The sequence below is a fragment of the Sciurus carolinensis genome, chromosome 2 (assembly GCF_902686445.1).
Source record: "Sciurus carolinensis chromosome 2, mSciCar1.2, whole genome shotgun sequence".
In the NCBI taxonomy this organism is placed as follows: Eukaryota; Metazoa; Chordata; class Mammalia; order Rodentia; family Sciuridae; genus Sciurus; species Sciurus carolinensis.
In genome coordinates, this window is record NC_062214.1 from 167725802 (window position 1) to 167746763 (window position 20962).

A 20962-nucleotide genomic window follows, 5' to 3' on the forward strand; every position below is an offset into this window, starting at 1 on the left:
CCACCCTCCACAGTAGGATGGACTTTGTGAAAGACTAGCCTACAAGGAAACCTGGTGCACCTAACTAGGCTTTTCTAAATCGCAGCCTCTAGACTTAGGAGTTCAAATCTCCATTTCCTCATCTACAAAAGGGAGCCAAGAACCTACCTCGGAATTGTTGCAAGAATTAGTTAAATGGATTTCAGATTTCATCCCAGAACCCAGGAAACAGTAGCTATTATTATATAGCTATCTTTTCATTGCTGATTCCTTCATAAACTCTAGGGATCGTGTGCAGAAGAATCACTATTATGAAAATGAAGACTGTGCAAGTAGCAATGGCCAGTTTCACAGCATACAGACCATTTGGTGATGAAGTCCTGAACCCTATGTGATTCTTGCTCCTGCAGTTCTGAACAGGTTGGAACCCCACAAGAACCAACTGGTAAATGTCTGCTATGATATAATGGAAAGGGCCTGGAGGTCAAGTCAGCCACACCCACGTTCCAATTCCAGCAACCATCTTGCCATGTAACCATGGAAACCTCACTCAGAAAACAGCATAGGAAATTTGTAAAGCATTTACATGTTTTGATAATCTTGTGATATCATGTTTTCTTTCTATAGTCAGTTGTATTTTAATAGCAAGACCTGGCAATTTAAAAAGAAAAAGAAAAGCCTGTCCCCAGCATCCAGTACGGCTGAATGCCATCCATGCAGAAGTCTCTAACCAGAAACCTGATGAAGCAGGGCAGGGTGTTGCATGCCTGTGATCTCAGCAGCTTAGGAGGCTGAGGCAGGAGGATCACAGGTATAAAGTCAGCCTCAGCAATTTAGTGAGGCTGTAAGCAACCCAGTGAGACTGTCCCAAAATAAAAAATTAAAAAGGGCTACAGATGTAGCTCAGTGGTAGGAGCACTCTGGGTTCAATCCCTGGTACAAAAAAAAAAAAAAGAAAGGTGGGAGAATATATGTCAGCCACAGGGGGAAATTGTCTGATGTACTTAGCTTATTTCTGTATAGGGAGCCAAATGCTGAACATGGACCTCCATAAAATTAAAGAGAAATAAACCAGCAAAGACACCTCATTTCCTGAAATAGATGGGGAGGGGACACTTAGTGAGAAGAGTTACCTAAAGACAAATCATGACACTGCTTCTCACAAAAATAATAAACCTTAAAACTCTTTTCCCTAAAAGGAACTTCACACTGGCAGAAAACAAAAAAATCCAAAGAGGTTTGTATATGGAAGACTGGGGAGGTAAGGTTGCCAGATAAAAACACAGCAGAACAGTCAGTTAAATTTTAATTTCAGATAAATAACAAATTATTTTAGTGTAAAAATCCTATTGCTGTATTATACTACTCTATTTGTATTTACTATTAACAAATGAAGATTGTTTATTTACCTAAAATTAAAAGGTAAGTGGGTGTCCCGTATTTTATCTAACCCCAGCAACCCTACTTGAGGGGAAGCTAGGCAGAAGGAAAAACAGGCCAAGACTGAACAGCTTCTGTGGCTGTAAGTGGGAATAATCTCTGCCTTAATAAGTGGTTTGGAGAAGCAAGTGAGATTTCACATCTGAAAGTGCCTTTGTGACCTACAATAGGCCATTGCATAGATGGAGGATAATCAGACAGGATTCCAAACCCAGGGCTCTCCACTTTTGGGCTCTATGATCTCTCTCAAGTTAACCTACCCAGGCCTCAGTCTTCTCATCCACAAAATGGTAGTAATCACCACACCAACTTCACTGAATTGCCATGAAAGTTAAATGAGGCCAAACACACCGGCGAGAGTGAAGGTGAGTCCACTTCTCTTGTGAGTTTCTCTTCTCCAGGATGCCATTCCCTGTATTTTCTAAATGGGTTGTTATTCTATGTTGCATGGACTTGTTGCTCTGCCAACTCACCAGTGGGTAAGCAAATTAATTAGGTGATAAGTGACTCTTTGATCTTCCTATTGTTATTATTATTTGATGATGACTAGTTAAGCAGGTGGCCCTGGGATCGGCCACAGGTCATGTGCGCAGAGCGGCGGCAGTGGTATCTCAAGATTGTTTCCTTATCAGGGACCTGCCATCCAGGTGTTTCCTCATCTTTGGATCCACCCTCTAGGTTTCCTCAGATTGTGTCTTTCAGATGGTACGCAACCTTCGGAGCTGCGCTTTGAAGGGCCTGACCCTGGTGTGCGTGAGGAAGTCCTTCACGGTGATGGCCCTAGCCACCCTCTCAGGAAAATGCAGTGACCTCTCCCCTGCATACACCCAGATCCTCAGGCAGAAGCGGAACCCAGGGAGCCAGCCCTTCCACTAGAAGCAGCCAGAACCTAGTTCCTGTCGCCTCCAAGAATGGCCTGGCTCTACCAGGCAGTTTGGTTTCTGTTTTGTTTGGGGGTTTTGTTGTTGTTGGGGTTTTTAACATCATTTTAAGATTCTTGAACAGTGTGGACTATTCATCTCTCTTCCTAAGCTGTATGTCAATTCATTAACTCTGCTTCTTTTGTCCCATTTGGTAGACGACACACTCTTATGGGCATCATAGAAGGTCCTCCTGCCGGTGCCGGGTTAGAAGCCCTCACAAGACAAAGTTTCAGAGAGAGTCACACCAAAGGTGCCATGACCTCTGTGCTCGTGATGATATTCTGGGACCTCTCATCCCCAAGTCCCGGGACAAAGTCTCCTGTCCTATCGCTTGTTTTCACTGAAGATAAACCCATCTGCTCACTCTGCGGACAGATTTTAAACTCTCTCACAAATCAGTGCTTGAGATGAAGTCCGCCCAGGTTCTGCACTTTGTCCAGGTCTCAGCGCGGCCCCTGCTCCATATTAAAAATAGCCACATCTAGTCCAGAGCTGGGTCCAGGAGGCAGGCGCCTGCTATTCTAATCTCGGTTCACAAATAGCTCTCGATGGGCTCGAGCCTCCATCAACACCTCCAGGGGCTCCAGTTATAACACAGGCCCTGCCTCGTTACCTCCAAAGGTAGGCTCTGCTCAACTCTCCCGGGCCGCCCCTGAGGTCAACCCGAGGCCCATTCCCACAGAACTGAGAAGCCTTTAAGAGCACCCCCAACTCTTGGAGTAGCCTGTGTTTCCCAGGTCAGAAGCGACAAAACTCCCCTTGAGACTCGAACTCAAACAGCTGAGGTGAACAGGCGGCCCCTCCCTCCTCCTCCTGCCTCCTCCAGCCCCACCCTCATTTCCACCTCCCTGCCTCCCCTTGCCCATCTTGTTCTCTGTGAAAAACCATAGGCCTTTCGGTTGCTATGGGAACCAAGCCTTTTATTCCATCCCAGTGACTGGCTGGTTGGGGCTGAGGAGTAGGGCAACAACTGGTGCCCAGGCCTTCGGAAGCCCCCACAACCCCACCTTTTCTCCAGAGGAGGAGGGGTGGGCTGCACCCCATTGCCTTTTCACCCAAGCCCAGCTGGGTGGGACCGAGCCCTTGGGCTCTCAGGAGTTCCCTGGCTGTGGTTCAGGGAGATCAGTGCTCCCCAAGCCCTCCTCTGGCCCTGGCCCTTTCCAGAGGACAATAGCCTCCACGCAAGGGAAAATTCCATCGCCCAGGGTTCAAGTCTCCAAGGAGTTGCTGGAGCCTCTGTTTAGGCTGGAGTGGGCTCTGAGGAGCCGCTGCAGCTGCCTGCCACCACCCCCTCGCTGAGTTTTCTGTTTAACCCCTCAGCTGCCAAGGATTGTCTTTTCCCCAACCAGTGCCTGGGAACTAAGAGAGGAAAGAAATAAGGCTTTGTTCCCTTTGGGGAACTAATTGGGAGAGGCGAGCAGTGTGGCCGGCTCAGCTCCTCAGGGAGTGAGGCTCCTGCCCCTGGCTGCACACACCTCTGCACCCCAACCCGTGCCCAGAAGGCTGGGAGCAAGGCGGGTGCTCCCCAGGCTGCCACTGTGCCAGGATTTGGAGGAAAAGCAAGGGCTGCTACAGGACTGCCAGGGCAGCTGAGAGCCATTTTCTCAGGCTCAGAAGATGTTCAGAAAAGAAGACGCCGGGAACTGCAAATGCCTACTTTGTCTCATTCCAATCCCCCAAACCAAGGCCTACTTTTTTTTCCTACTATTTCTTCCCAGATCTGCATAAGAAACTCTGAAAGAAAAGTAAGCAACAGGAAAATCAAGACATGATGTTTTTAAATACTAGGTTTACAAATGAAAAATACCTAGCCATCCCTGTTACAAGGTATCAAAAAAATTTTGTTGTTGTTGTTCTTATTTAAAAATGTACTTCTTTGCAAATCAGCTAGAAGTCAATGAAAAATTTGGTTCATTGTGATTTAAGATGGAATGAATTCCAGGTCCAGATCCATAAAGAACCAAAGGATGATTTTTTTGATCCCATCTAGAAACACGGCAGATTGCTGAGAAATCATCCATCACCATGTCCAGTGCCCACCCAGGGCATTCAGGTAAGGACTGCTCTCTAATCATCAAGAGTATCTGAGAAAAGAAAATGCTCTTGTGCAGTGGACAACAGCACAAAGGTCATCTCTGTCCTGGGACACATCGGCTTCACTCCTGGAAAGAGGATCCCTGACCCAGGTAGACAGAGGGTTCCGGAAGAGGCTAGCTGTGGGCTGACACAGAGCCCATGGCTTCATGCTGGTACTGGCAGAACTACACAAATGGAACACAAATCAGTTTATTAACACTCAGTCCTGTTCAGTTCCCCACAAGTGCAGCTGTCGCTCTGGTTCACCCCCAGTAAATCCTGCTGACACAGCACCCACACTGCAACAGTCATCTTCCTCCGATGTGGCAAGTCTACATTTTTAGGAAGCTGTTGGGCAGAAGGAGGCAACTCCAAAGTCAGAAGTATCTACGTGCCTTTTAGAATTGGGATTTAACTCCCACCCTTGAATGTCCCAGCAAAGGCATTGAGAGTTAAAGCAACTGATAAAGGTTGAGTGGAGCTGGCACCCAGCACCTTTGAATCTGGCTGGGCTCCCCCTCACATCTTCCCACTCTGCTCTGCCTTGGGTCCAAGTATACGGAATCCCCAGTCTGCTCCTCAATTCATGCTCTCAGTATCAGTAGCCAAGTCAGAATGGACACTGCAAAGTGTCCACTAAGGGGTAGACACAGCACACAGCCCTATCTGAGGAGACACCCCTACACTCCATCAGAGTTGACTCTGCATTGGACCATCAATATTATTTCTTTCAGCTCTGAAGACAAACTTCTGGCTTTGGGGAGACTGGCCAGGGTTAAGGTGGAGTCTCAATGTGGCCCTATTCACAGCCTGAGCAAAGCCTTTGGTTGGTGCCAGATTCTCGTCGAGTTGAATAGAACGGAGGAAAGCTAACTAACCCACCAGAATAGCAATAGCTCACATTGGCAGAGCCATCACAAGCCAAGACGCTTTGAAACGTTTTATGTGTATTCACTTATTTTCACTTCATGATAACCGTAAAGATAAGTATTTTTTCTATTTTACAGATGAGGAAACAGAAATAAGGTTGTAAAGCAGGCCACCAAAAGGACAGCAACTACTTCCTCCCAAAGAGACCCCTGTCAGGAATCCTACATTAATTTGCCCAGGATCCTGTCCTCAAACCCATGTCCACACTAAAACATTACCTGGCTTATGTGCTCCAAGAAGAAAGATCCAGGGGCCCTCCCAGATGTTTAGCATGGTGGGCACGTTAATTGGGCTAGTGTGGCTTGGGAGTCAGGAGACCCCAATTTCCATTCTGGCTCTGCCCTGGTGGGTATGATCATCACCAGCTGCTTCAGCTCCTGGGCGCCACCGTCCTCCCTGGTAAGTCACACAGTTGATAAGAGCTCTCAGGTGCCTGCCTGTCCTCAGATTCATAACAGGCAGCACATGACATGAGGACGGGCCCAAGACACAGCAAATAACTGAGAAATAACTACTCACTGCACACGTGAGCCTTAGTGTGCACGTTCCACTGTTTTGGGAAATATGTGCTGTTTTGATACGTGTCTGCTTGGGTCATGAATAAGTCTGTGGGGGGAAGGGACAGGCACCTTTTTCCAGCTAATGAAATGAGGCTTCTTGGAGGAAGAAGACTTTCTTAGTCACACTTCCTGTTTCACACTGACCTTTTAAAAGGAAACCCACAGTCAACCTGTGCTAAGGCCTGCCTACAAGATCTACCCACAGGTATAATAAAAACTATCTAAATAAAGACCACAGTGGGCCCCGTTTCACTGAATCAGTGGAAATAATAAGATCATGAAGAAGGGATGATGGACAGAGATAAGGGACACGGGGTGTTCCATACACTGTGCATAACAGTGCATAAGAGATTTAAGTGGTTATTAAATAGAAATCTAAGTAGAGAGGCAGAGAGAAAGCATGCAGCCACCTTGTCATTGGTGTCTATGTACTTCGGGTTTAGCCTCCAGTCAAAAAAAGGAGGCCCTAAAAATTAAAAGAGATACTTGGAGTGATTTCAAAAGAAGTCATGATGACTAAGTTGTAAAATTAATTATGGGAATTTTTATTTAGCCTGCAGAAAAGAAGACTGAGATAACTGAAGAATGTTCAAGGTGTAGGGTGCTCAGAATCTCAGAATGTTCTGGAGATGAGGGAAGGACGATGCCATGAGGACTCATGAAGAACAGAGCAGGCTCACCTTTGCCAAGAGGGCAGGACCATTAGGTGGCAGAGCCTAGATCTGACCACCCCAATAGACCCGTCGTCATCACTGTGCCCTGTCTACTCCAATTGTGAAATTCACAATTTCCCAATAATCCTTCTGTTCTCTTTCTTGTTGCTGTGGTTGGTTGTTTCCGACTACAAACTGTCACCAAAGAGGCTGCTGGATAGGAATGAGCTATACAGCCCTCTATTAGAGGCATTTCTCCAGGAAGCTGAACCTTGATCTGTCTATCTTCATATTAATGGAGGAAGATGCCTGAGTCAGGAATTTGAACAGAACACAGCCCCCCACCGCGTCTAGGGCTTCAGATGGAAAAAGTAGATGAACTCAATGGGGACTGAACTTATCTAGAGGCTTCTTCATTCACACATCTGGTACCTGCATCAGAATGAGTCAAAGCCTGGGCTCTTCCAGGACTGCCATGCATGGAACTACCTGTGGCTCTCCATGCTGCCTGGCACCTGGGTTCCCAGAGTGGCTACTGTAGGAGAACCAGGCGGAAGCTGTAGACCTTTTATTATCAAGCCCCAAAAGTCACAGAACATCACTTTCTTCAAACTCTACTGATCAAAGCAGTCACAAGGGGACTCATTCAAGGGGAGGTCCCACCTTTTTATGGAAGGAGCATCCAAGAATTTTAGAACAGCCAAGTGACTCTGGAAGCTTACACCCAGGTGCAGGATCACTTGGAGTTGGGAGCCCCTCACCCAATCAGGCAGATGCTCTAGCTGGCAGGTTGCTGAATGGTGATAAGGAATTGAGAGAAGCAATATTCAGAGGCCTCTGACATTCCTTCAGGGAGGATGGCGTAGGAGCCAGGCAACCATGATAAGGATCCTCTAACAGAACAGAGATTCAAGGTGATGCGGTCTCCTGAAGAAGGTAGAAGCTCAGTTACCACGATAGGAGTGTGCATGAGGTCACCCCAGTTGAGCACCTCAACCCTCCTCCTGGGGCCACCTGAGGGTTTGTCAAATGCCCTTGCTGAAACCAAGGAATCTTACATCCATGGCCTATTCCCAATCTAACATTTCATACATTGCCTTTCAAATGTACATGGACCATCTTTAATTATCTTAGATCTCACCAGACAGGGAAAGGAGATAGAGAGCATACAAATAGAGAAAGAAGAGAAAAACAAATGGGGGAGTCTAGAATTCTTCCTGACTTCCTCTAGAAATGCTAAAGGGAAAAAGGGATCCCAGGGTCTGGTGGTTCCAGTCTGCCAACTGCATGGCTGTCAGCTCTCCATCAGTGTCCTGCTTCAAGGCTGGCCCTATTTCTTTCAGAAAGCAAAACATTTGCACTGATCTAGGGTCACATTTATTTGTCCTCATAGGCTGGAAATATTTGGGGCTTGGGAATTCATGGAGGGGCAGCAGAGGGGAAAAATAACTCAAAGCTGGCCTGAGAAGAATAGAGAAATAAAATTGACATTTGGGAAGGGGGGCAGCTCTTCCTATGGAAGCTATGTACAATGACCCAGCACACTGTCACCTCTCATGGGTTATCAACTTCCAAGCCTCTGGCTCACAAGATCTTAGAGGACCAGAGCTGGGTGGTGCCTGCTCTGAGCTCATCCAGTTCAACCCTCACATTTTAGAGGTGAGGATGTTGTGGTACAGACTATCTGTACCCACTAAAAATCCAGGTGCTCCAGTCTTCCTTGAAGTTAGGGAGGGGTCATCTGAATAATTGTGACCAATGGACTATGAGTGACATGTGTCACTTCTGGGCCCAAACTCAAGTCACTGTGACCTTATAGCCCACACACAGGATTGCATGGCTACAAGATGGGAGACATTCTGTCCATTCTTATCAGAGCAAGAAAAAAAAAGGTTGAATGTTCAAGCCACTGAAACTTAGGGTCTTCTTTGTCACTGTGGCATGGGCTGGCTTAGCCTGACTAACATGGAAATTGAGGTTGAGAAAGAAATTTGGGGATTAGGAGCCCAGAGTGACACAAATTAAGTCTCCCCTCCATCAGGAAAGCAGAATCAAGGCTGGTGAGGAGAAATATTTTCTGCTGAAGGGGGATGAGCAGTATTGCCCATCTTACTTCACGATCCTCCCAGCAACTATGGCAAGTCCATCATTAGCCCTTTTTTAGGACTTCTAGAGGCACACCCAAAGTAATACGGTGAGGAGAGTTAAGACCAGAGCCCAGGGGTCCCCTACACACTGCCTGATCGCCCGTGTTTTTATAATAACTGCCATCTTTTTTGGGGGGAGCAGTGTACTAGGGATTGAACTAAGGGGCACTCAACCACTGAGCCACATCCCCAGCCCTATTTTGTATTTTATTTAGAGACAGGGTCTCACTGAGTTGCCTAGCGCCCCACCATTCCTGAGGCAGGCTTTGAACTGGTGATCCTCCTGCCTCAGCCTCCTGAGCTACTGGAATTACAGGTGTGTGACACTGTGCCCGACCATTACTGGCATCTTTAAAAAAGATCATAACTCTCTTTTTCTCGTCTACTTTCCAAAAAAATTACTAATTGATGTAGGTTTACTTTTTCATGGTTTTATTTTTGTAGAATGTTTATTTCAATATTTAAATATTTCCTTGAGGAACTTTCAGCAGGCCTGGAGATAACTAGAGAAACTGAGGAGTCACAGGGTCAGGGCTGGGAAACCCCTGCTTGGAGGTCCCTGGACGATACAGTCCCCTGAGTCGGTCCCCACAGGGGTACCACCTCCCACAGTCTCTGTTGGGCCAGCAAATGAAGAAGTTGGATTGGACCACATCAAAGCAAGATTTCTTCAAAAACTCCAAATCATATCCAGGTTCCTCTTCAGACCTCATAGAGTAGACCGAGGGGATCTTCTGTGGCTGCTTCCTCTTTCGACAGAAAGGGGAATGTCTGTAGGCCTAAGGGTGTCACTCATGTCTGGGAGTACATGACAAGTTAAAGACCAGGGTTGGAGACCCAGGCCTCTTGGGCCCTATACCCAAGGTGTAGCCTCCCCAGGGGGCCCAGGCTCCCATGAAAAATCCAACCCCTCTGTATTCCTTAACCTTGGCTGCCCACCTGACCTGGGATGTCCCTCCTGACCCTTGGTGCCCTCCTCTCCCTGCCAACACTCAGATGGGTGACCCTTCCCTGGGGTTTATTGTCCCTCCAGCTCCTTCCTCCCATGTTTCCACAGTCTGACTCCATCTTTATCTGGATCCCAACACTGCTCTCACCAAGTCTGTCACTGAAATGCTCTTGTGTAGACAGGGAGAACTTAGGTTCAGCCTGACCCCATCACTTAAAAGTTAGGTTATTTATTTTCTCTGTCCTCCATTTCCTTATCTATAATATGGGAATCATAACAGGTCTGTGGGGGATTAAACAGGTTAATGTTGGTATAGCATTTGGCAGAAAGCCTGTGTCGTGTGGTCTATTGTGTGAGGAATACAGGTTAATATCCCAGCATCCCTTGAGACCAGAAATTAGAATCTTCCTTATCTTAGTGGGAAATACAGTACATAAACCATCTCTAGCATACAGCCCCTTGGGTGCTTATCTTACAACCCATGACACCTGTGACATTCACCATGTTGAAGCCAATGTGCCAACATTCTTTAGGAGACTGCAAATAGCAAGTCCAGCTCAGGTCACATTTACATGTTTGGTGTCAAATCAGTGAAAAGAAAGAGAGGGAGGGAGGGAGGGAGGAAGGAAGAAAAGAGAGAAAAAGGAAAGAATTTTTTCTGAGACCTGGGGATTTCAGGCTTGGGGACAAGGGATTGCGAGTTTGTGTTAGCGTTATTCACATTTGCACAATTGCCACCTCAAACGTGGTGTGTCTGAACGACTCCCTCTCAGGGGGCCCCAACCACAGAAATCTTCCCACTGATCTTGCCACCATGACTCTCTTCCTCTGGGCACATCACAATCTGAAGTAGCACACTGACCCACATTCCTCACCAACTCCATGAGGGCAACACGAACGTTTTCTACTTCCCCGGTCTTCTTAGTAATAAGGACAAAACTGAGTAAACAGTAGGTACTTAATACATACCCCCTGAATGAACTCTGCCAACCACTCCGATTCTACTCATCTTGACAGAAAGAGACAAAATGGTATAAGGAAATGTCAGGGCTTCTGGGCTCACTCCACCCGAGCTGTCAGCCTGCTCAGGCTCCTTGCCCACTGCGTGTCTTCTCGTCTCTTGGGCTCAATTTTGCATCTGTGAAATGAACATAGTAACTAACCCACATTAAAGGGTTTTCCCCATAAGAAACCATATGTGTAAAGTACCTGGCTCTCTTGGGGAAAAGATAGTACTTGCTTCACAGGGTCATCCTGAGAATTACATGAATGAGAGTTCCTGGGGGGCTGAGGAAAGATTCTAGCATGTTCCGTGTGCTCAATGTATCTTGCTTGTGCCATGCTTGAGGGTTATGATTTTTCTTTTCTTGTGGTAAAATGAATGTTACATTGAATTGACAATTGTCCATTCGGGGAGTTCACTGGCAGTAAGTATATTCAGACTGGTGCATCTTTTACCACCATCTATCTCCAGAACTTTTTCATCTCCCCAAAATGAAACTCTGTATCCATTTAACAATAACTCTCCATTCTTCTCTTTCCCCTGCCCCTGGTGATCCCTAGTCTACTCTGTCTCTATGAATCAGACTATTCTAGATGTTTCATAGGAGCGAATCCATTGTCCCTTGGTGACTGGTTTATTTTCCTTAGCAGTCATGTCCTCAGGGTCCATCCATGTAATATAGCACGTATTAGAATTTCCTTCCTTTATGAGGCTAAATAATGTTCCATTGTATGACGATACCACGTTTCATTTGTTCATTCATCAGTTGATGGATAGTGGAGGCCATCTTTTGTCTATTGTGAATAACTTTGCTACGAACATGAGTATACACACACCCAATCACGTCCACTCATCAATTATTTGGGGTGTACACCTATGTGCAGAATTGCTGGGTCATCTGATAATTCTGTTTGAGGAATTACAAACACTATTTTCTTTAGAAACCTCAAAAACATGTAGGTTGTTATTTCTTCGCCTGTCCATTCATTCAACAAATAGTTCATGAGTGTCAACCACACGAGGCACCATCCTAGGTTCTGGGAATATATAGGGAGGTCCAGTTGGGCAGCATACTGTTTAGGCCCTGGAGGACCAACAACAGTGGACTCTCTACTGCTCTGCTGTTCCATTTATCTTATACCTCCATTAAATCACCTCGTCTGCATCCAATCTGAGGATTTGTTCTCAGCATCATTCCCATTTCAGGGTCATCTCCCATCATGGGTTGAAAACTTCTTACCGTTCCTGCAGGCTTAGGGCAACCCCTCTGAACGCCCTCACGCAGGCCTCTCTTGTCCTTAATGGCTTCTCTGAATCATATCACCTTCCCTGAAGCTACAGGAACTCTTGGCTATTATTAAACTCTTGTTAATCAGGATTTCCAAACTTTCTCCCACTTTACTGGCCGCCTTGACGGTCTGGTCCCCTAGGCAACCTCCTGAGGATCCTCACATACCCTTACCTTCCACCATCCTGCCAGGCCCAGCCTTCCTTCGACCGTATCACAAGTTGGGTTTTTCCATTCAAAAACACAAAACCAAAGTCACCTTATGTTGGGAAGCATTTCCTTCCACCCTGAAGCTTCAGGTATTTCTCCACTTCACAAAAATGACTTGATTTTAACAAATTTCTGGAAGGAAATCCTTACTACCACTGATTATCCTTGTAAGTTAGAAGATGAGTCTGAACAAACCAACCAACCAATGAGCCCGGGAAGGCTTCCCAGCAGCCTGCGGGGGCATCTGTTGTGCCCTCCCTGGTTCCAATTCTACCCTATTCCACAGGGACCCATGTCCTTCCACGCCACCCCCACCCCTCCGGGACACTTTCTGCAGGGGTTCTTCATAGGGGTGAAGCTCAGCACCCCCGGAGGTGGAGAACTGTGCTGCCTGCCTTCTTCCTGTCCCCCTCTGTGGCTGGAGACACTTTCCTGAGGGGCTGCTGGCCACTTCCAGTCACTCTTGAGGCAAACATGCCTCTGGATGGTTCATGTATAGATTCTCTTCTGATGTCCCCTGAAGGTCTCCAGCTCACATCAAATCACATGGCTTCCTAAATCCTGGCTTTCTCTGGCTAGAACAATGGGGAATTTCTTGTTTTCCCTTCCCATCCCACCTCCCACTCTGTTCTCACTGCTTCCTGGTAGGCCCCTCAACCCAAAACTGGTTTGGGAATTCATGCTCAGCCAACCTGAAACATTAGCATACCTAAAACCCACATTTACATTTTATTACTTTGTAAGAAAACAATTTACAATATAACCTACAATAAAATGAGGACAAGAGAAATGGATGTTCTGGGGGCCATGGGGCTGGAGGATATATACCTACGATATTTTTTTAAAACTTATTCTTTTTTGTTGTTGTTGTTAATGAGAAAGTGGTTAATGAAGTAACCAGTACTGTGACATGCTAGTTGTCTTATAACACTGATGTTTCTGCCTCATTTACCCAATTCTTTTTGGGTAACCAGAGGAATTTTTCCCTAATGGGGAATCCCCTGATTTTGCATTCAAAGCTCTCCAAATTTAGTTCCTCCTCTCTTTTTGTTTGTGTACTTATCTGTCAAACACAGTCAGGCTGAGAAGACTTACTTTGGAGCTCTGGGACAGAATAGGCAGTGGCTACCTTGAGCTGCATATTTCTTAAGTTTTCAAACCTTTTTGAAAAGGAGTAAATCCACCCCACAGGGTCCTGATTGGCCAATTTAGTCCATTCGAAATCCTGAGGTAAGTTTTAAATTAACTTGCTGCAATTTGGTTCACAGGGAACCTGTTTCTGAATGATTTGATACTATGTCCATTACATAACAGCTGGAATCCCCTGGTCCGAGTCCTCAAACCCCCGGGGGCTCCTGAGAAGCAAGAGGCTTTGAGAAATGTCTCCTGAACATGTCTCCTGATGCAGCTGACCCTCCTCCCTCTCAGTCCACAGATCCACAGGACACTCCTCTCAGCCCGAGCCCTTGGCTAGGCTTTTGACACCCAGGGGACAGATGTTCAAAGATGCCTGCAGCCCTGGCAATATCCAGAGAAGAATGTTGCCTCCCTCTCTTGGTGGCTCTGCTAAGATCTGAGAGAGGACAAGGGGGAAAAGAAATCAAATGAGCAGGCTCTGCAGGACATGTTAATCAGGGACCTGCCCTGAAAGACAGCAGGTGGCAATGCCCATGGGCTGTCCTTCCCCTGGGGCAGCCCTAGGCTCCACTCTGTACTAGGTGCATTCTCTCCACCCACCAAGACCTTCCTATCAGAGCGCCACCCCACCCCCAAAGCAAAATCCCTTGGCACTGGGCTACCCTTCAGCCATCAACCTATTTTTCTCCTTCCCTTTAGAATTAAATTCCTCAGAAGACTTACATATTATCAGCCCTCAGTCCTCCTCTTCTGATCTTCTGGAGCTTTCTTTCTTTTTTTTTTTTTTTTTTTTTTTTTTTTTTTTGGTCCTGGGGATTCTTCTGGAGCTTTCTATAATGGGGCAGTACTGCCACCACTCCCGATACCTGCCGGTCAGTTCTCAGCCTGTTATTGGCAGCAGTTGCCCAGGCACTTGTTCCTGCCTTCTAGAAGCACTTTCCTCTGTTGTTTCCCAACTCCCTGTCTCTGCCTCTCTGCCTCCCTACTATTTTTTGTCAAGTTGACAAGGTCCTTTTCTTTTCTTTCTGCCATGCTGGGGATGGAATCTGGGTCCAGCACTCTAGCCATGAGCTGCACCCCCAGCCCAAGGACGCCCTTAAAGCAGGGGCATCCCAGAGCTCTACCCAGGGGACCCCTCCTTTGGTCTCCCTGTTCTCACCCCCTGGATGGTCCCCTCTATCCCAGTTTTAAATGTGCTCTGTATGCTAATGTGGAAAATGAAGTGCACGTAATAGTGCCTGGTGGTCGAATTGGACTTAGGACTTGTAAAGCACTACCCCTGCGACTGGTAGGTGAGTTCAGTAAATGCTCTTCCCTGATCCCGACACCTGGCCAATGTCACCTTGTCCTTTAGGACTGGGTGTGAATGGGACTTCTAGGTTTTTGCAGCACTTCTTCAGTCAGTCGCATGCATAGTACTGGTTGGGACATTATCTAAGTGGCTGTCAACCAGCCCCTGCTTTCAGGAAGCTCCTGGAGAGCAGGGACCCGGCCTGCCTGCATTCCTGCTCTGTTCTCACCATGGGTGGCAGGGAGAGGAGAGGGGTGAGGCCCAAGGGAGTGTCACTGGATGAATGAACAACTGGAGCCATGAGTGGCAGCTCTGGCCCTGGGGCACCTGGGGCCTCACCTAAGGAAGGAGCTGCCTTGGTCAGGACACACTGGAACGCTGGGCCATGGGGGAGGGATACAAAACTCATATTTCCCATGACAACCACAAAAGCCTCCTTGTCCTCTTGGGCCTGCTCGTAGGCCCTGGATGACAAGGCTTTATCCCACAGCAGTGATTGACATTCAGTGACCAAAGTCCAAAGCGGATTTGTAAGGTGTGAAACCCCGAGGTTTCTGTTCATACGAAGACTGGAAACAGGCTGGGTTGTGTTTCTGCAGTAGACCTACTCTGGAAAGCCTGACGCCACCGAGGCAGTGAGACCAAGCAAGGTCTGCAACTGGGCAGCCTGGGTGACTCCACCCCTTGTCACCTGGGCGACCTCGGGAAGAGATGGCTCACCCTCCTCTGGTTCCTCAGTGATAAAATGGTAAGACTCCTAGTGATGTTGTGAAGGTACAATGAGACACTGTGCTCAGCAGGTGGAAATGCTAGTTATTACTTCTCCATCTACAATATAGAACAGGATTTTCCATTGGGAATGAAAATGGTAGAAACCAAGAGGCTCATATTTGACCTTGGGTAGGGTAATTATAAGCATGATTCAATTCAACTCAACAGTATTTATTGTTATATGAACTATTGATAGTTATATGCCCCTACTTATATATCCATTTATATTTATTGTGGGTACGAATATGTAGCCTAAGAAGATAGTGAAATTCCCAAATCACAACACTCTTCTTTTGTATCTCTAGAACTTTGTATATAAAGCAACAAATGATTTCTTAAAGTCTTTAAAGTTCTGCTCTGTTAACGCCACGACTGAGACAGGCTAGCTTCTAATGAGGAGAGAAAACTAATATGGTTTGAACACTGTCTTTCACCACATAATAGTCATACCCTTTCAGTCCAAAAACTGGTTTATAACCTTTCATTGCATAATTCTGTTCTTCTCTCCATTCAAAAGTTAAACAGAGCAGCAACACGCGGATACACGTTTGTCTTAAGCACTATAAGCTGTGAACCTAGAATTCTCAGCACTTGTGCATGTTCTGTGTATGTGATAGCCCACTGCTGGGGTTCATTCAGAGCACTGCTGTGCTGATGATAAACACATCTTACCATGGTGCTGAGGATGGAGGGTCAGATAACGAAACGGCTGAGAGAAGTACAGAATCTTTGGACACGGAAGATTAAATTTTGTAGGTCCGTACTTCACAACATTGTAGTATTTGACCTACGGGGCACAAATTAATAGCAACTAATGTGTTCACTTTTTTCAGATCAGAAAAATGTTCACTGAACTGTCATCAAGAAATGACACACGTCAATTTCAACCATTCGATTTTAATGTATATTCCATGCATCCTAATCTTGCAACAAAGATGGTTTAGTAATAAATGATTTTAAAGGCATACTGGCACTATATTTTTTCAATATATTTACTTGCAGATGGACACAATACTTTTATTTTATTTATTTTTATGTGGTGCTAAGAATCAAACCTAATGCCTCAGATGTGCTAGGTAAGTGCTCTACCACTGAGCCACAATCCCAGCCCCTTATGGTCACAATTTTAAAGAAAAACTTCACATAGTGGCCACAGCCTGCTTTTTTGTAAAAATATTTGACATAAAATCTGTAATGATTATGCGATGAAATACCATAATACACTGGTGGGTCTTTTCCTTTCTCTTCCTTCCTTTCCCTTCTTCCTTCCTTCCTTTTTCTTTCTTTCTTTCTTGAGTTGGGGGTATCTCTATGTTGCCCAGGTTGGCCTCTAAATCTTGAGCTCAAACAATCCTCCCTTGTTAGCCTCCCCATAACTGGGACTACAGGCCCATGCACTCCACCCAGTCTTAAAGAACTGGGAAATCCCAGAAGCCACTTTGCCTATGATGGTTTGCAAGTGGGGGAAGACACTGGCAGACCCTCAGAAGTCCTCAGGCCTAAGGATATGTCACAGGTTGCTATGTAATTCAAAATAAAACACTGTGAATTCACAAAATGCAAAAGTTACATGCTGAAGTTAAAATTGCTTCTTTCTAGATGATTCCAAACACAAAATTCTAGATAACTTTATCAAAGCTGGACTTCTCATTCCTTGGGGCCTCTGCCTTAATGGTGACCTGAGGCCATTGGTCTGCTTTCTGGATCAGATGCAGCCAGTATCTGCCGTGTTCTTGGGAGAGGAGATGGGGGTGAATGAGCTTAGGCCAGGCCAGTCATGACCACAGTGCCTCTCCCAAGTATTTGATTGCTTCCAAGCACCTCACAGGCATCCCTTCAATGCACCATTTACAGAGAGGTTAGAGGGTCAGAAAACTGATGAGGCCTAAGACATCTAGACAGATAATGACAGAACTGCTTTAAGGACACTAGATTTGATTAGATGCTCAACCCACCTTTGTCTATTTTATCCCTCTCATGTGAAAAGGAAGACAGACATGTAGTTTGATGTGTAAATTGATAGTCACTTTTTCTAGAGTCATTTACAAAATTATCAAAATTCCAATGTGTACATACCCCAGAGTCCTTGTCAGTTCATACCTACAAATTTACCCTACAAAGATCCATTTGCACAAGTGCTCAAAGATATTTGAGCAAAGATTTCCTTGTATTATATTTTTATAGTATAGTATTATTATATTTTAAAAAACTGGAAATAACCTCAGTGTTCATTAATGAGACAATAGTTAAATGATGCACAATGTATCTGTTCTATGGAACACAATGCAACAGTTAAAAAGAAATAAGGTTAAGATCCAGCCCTGGGGTGATGCAAGCCTATAATTTCAGCAACTTGGAAGGCTAAGGCAGGAGGGTCACAAGTTTGAGGTCAGTCTGGGCAACTCTGTGAGATCCTGTCTCAAAATAAAAAGTGCTAGGATGTAGCTCAGAGGTAGCACCCCTAGATTCAATCCCCAGTAACAAAACAAAAAACAAACAAAAATCCACACTCATGAACTGACATGGGAAAAAGCTAACAATCATTCTTTAAGTTACAAACACAAGTTTTCAAACAGTGTGAACTAAATCGCATGGAGGATAAATATATATATTTTTTATTATATATATATATATATATATATATAATTTTTTTTAATAAGCTTAAGAAACTTCAGGGATCTGGGCACAGTGGTACATGCATATAATCCCAGCAACTCAGGAGGCTGAGGCAGGAGGATCATGAGTTCAAAGCCAGCTCAGCAATTTAGCAAGGCCCTAAAAAACTTAGTGAGACCCCATATCAAAATAAAATATTTTTAAAAAGGAGTGTGGATGTTGCTCAGTGGTTAAGTGCCCCTGGGTTTAATCCCTGGTTCCAAAAAAAAAAAAAAAAAAAAATTCACTTGTGAAGGTATAATTCACTTGAGTGATAGGAAGGAGGTAGAAGGTTTCAAGAGTGAGAAACCTTCACTTTTTAAAATTTTTTCTACCAAATTTATAAACTTTCATATAAGGAGAATATGTCTATTTCCAAATAAAGAATGCATGAATCCAGGCAAGGTGGCGCATGCTTATAATCCCAGCGACTCAGAAGGCTGAAGCAGGAGGATTTCAAATTCGAAGTCGGCCTCAGCAAAAGTGAGGCACTAAGCAACTCAGTGAGACCCTGTCTCTAAATATAATACAAAATAGGGCTGGGGTGTGACTTAGTGGTTGAGTGCCCCTGAGTTCAATCCCTGGTACCCACCCAACCACCTTCCAAAATAAAGAATGCGCAAGGTCTTTGACCATGGGCCTCACAAATGTGTTGGATCAGCTCCACATACGCTGCAGCTAGAGCCACTGCCATCCCGTCTCCGTGGAAACTGATCCAAGCTCCACACTCCTTGGAGTACAACTGAACCCAGCTTTCAGGGGTAGCGTCATGATCACCTGCTGCAGGTGAGAGAGGAGGTTCCCTGCTCAGTCTGCTTTGTGGGGACAGAAAGAGTTGTGTGATTCACCCAGCACCTTCATCCCCTTCCCTCCCAGCAGCCTGTGAGACAGGACAGGAATTGTTATTCTCATTTCTCCAGGGGAGGCTTTGACAGGTCACTGAACTTGCCCCCAGTCACATGACTGGGAAGTCAGTAAGCCATGACCGGATCTGGTGAAAAGCAAGTTCCCCCAACGTGCTCGCTCCAGAAGTGCAAACTTATCACCAGGACCAGACAGGTGGCAATGCGGGGCCAAACGGGCTCTTCCTCCCCGGTCAGGTCCCCATGGAAACAGTCCACTTTGCCTCTAACTTTTCATGGAGCTATCTGACACATTCCAAAAGTTCCAAAAGTCAGACCTCTCAGGGATCTGTCCATTCCAGCTCTTTAAACCAAGTGCGCTCAAGGCTCTGTGTTCCACCACCTGTTGCTTAGCAATGCATTTTTGTAGGGCAGACTTGTGTCCCCCCAAACTTACACACTGAAGTCCTAACCCCCAGTACCTCAGGATATGACCGGATATGGAGGTAGGGTCTTTAAAGTGGTAATTAAGTTAAAATGAAGTCATTAGTGTGACTAACCCAATATGACTGAAGTACTTACCACAGGAAACCCAGACCTCAACACACACAGAGGGAAGACCTGGTGAAGACACGGGGACATGGCTATCTGCAAGACAAGGAGAAAGGCCTGGAAGGGATCCTGCCCTCACAGGGAACCCACCTGCTGACTGATCTCAGATCACTACCTTCCAGAACTGGGAGCCAAGACATTTGTTTTTTAAACCACTCAGGCTGTGGACCTTTGTTACAGCAGCCTTAATGAACTCATACACACATCTCTCGGAAAACAACTTTGTTTTCCTTATTTCCAATTTCTTGAAACAGGGCCTCATTGTCCCGTACAAATTATAATACCTAAAAAATAAAAATTCCTGAAGATAATGGCATTAAGATAGTTCCTCTCTACAAAATAACCAACCCTACCATCTCAGGGGTTTCTTTGTATTCCAGTGCTGGGAATCAAATTTGTGGCCTTGTACACATTAAACACACTCTCTACCATAAGCTAACTTCCCAGCCCCTAAGACTTTTTTTTTTTTTTTAATCTTAATGACTAAGGGTAGGAGTGAATGTGCCTTTGATAACTCTACAAATTCATCAGACGTCTACAGGTACAGTTGCACATGACAGCATTTCAAGAGGGGTTGGGAATTAAAGACCAAAGCTTCCTTCAGACTCTTCCCAGGTTTTATTTACTTATTTATTTTTGGTACTGGGAATTGAACCCAGGGACTCTTAACCACTGAGCCACACCCCTAGCCCTTTTTAATTTTGAGACAGTCTTGCTAAGTTGCTTAGGCCCTTCCTAAATTGCTGAGGCTGACTTTGAATTCACAATCCTCCTGTCTCAGTTGCTGGGATTACAGGCATGCACCACCATGCCCAGCATCTTTCAATTTTCTAAAAATATTTTTTTTAGATGTTGATAGAACTTTATTTTATTCATTTATTTATATGTGGTGTTGAGAATCGAAACCAGTGCCTCACACCAGCTAGTCAAGCGTTGTGCCACTGAGCCACAACCCCAAGCCCATCTTTCAATCTTTCACAGTTAAAATGAAACTTTTTGGCATCTAAATCCCAAGAAAGAGGGCAACCAATACGATGCCCTTTGATTTGCTTCCAGAACAATTTATGTTTTAAAATCACAGGTTTATGGGATTTGGTAAAAAACAATGCTTTTTGAAATTTTGGAAAATACAAAAAAAAAAAAAGAAAAAGAAAGAAAAAGCCCTACCTAATACTGCCTCTGTTTATATTTTTGTATGTTGTCTTTATTTACATAGCTGAATTTCATAATTGGATAAAGATTTATGTATACAATTTTACATGCCATTTCATTTACAATGCATTCCTCCATTCTATTATAATCGTTCTGTAAACATCATTTCAAGTGACTGCAAAATCCCATCAAGTTGATCAGTTTTTTCAGATGTTTAACCAAAGAACATCCTCATTGAAATCATACAGGGTATGTTTAAAATGCAAATTTTTTTTTTTTTAAATTTCATCCCAAACCTATTAAATCAGAATCTCTAGGGGTAGAGACTGGGAATCTTCATTTTA

At 45.1% G+C, this 20962-nt stretch overlaps 2 long non-coding RNA genes across 2 annotated transcripts; one reads left to right on the top strand and one right to left on the bottom strand.

Annotated features, from left to right (window-relative positions):
• Window positions 1-9248: 9248 nt before the first annotated feature.
• LOC124977526 (uncharacterized) lies at window positions 9249-14076 on the bottom strand. The gene is made up of 3 exons (XR_007107199.1): window positions 14019-14076; window positions 10627-10795; window positions 9249-9457 (listed from the first exon to the last, which is right to left on the bottom strand). It is a non-coding gene; the product is annotated as an uncharacterized LOC124977526 (long non-coding RNA).
• On the top strand, window positions 13250-16322 carry LOC124977525 (uncharacterized). Its single transcript, XR_007107198.1, has 3 exons — window positions 13250-13388; window positions 15186-15334; window positions 16191-16322. It is a non-coding gene; the product is annotated as an uncharacterized LOC124977525 (long non-coding RNA).
• The last annotated feature ends 4640 nt before the right edge of the window (window positions 16323-20962 follow it).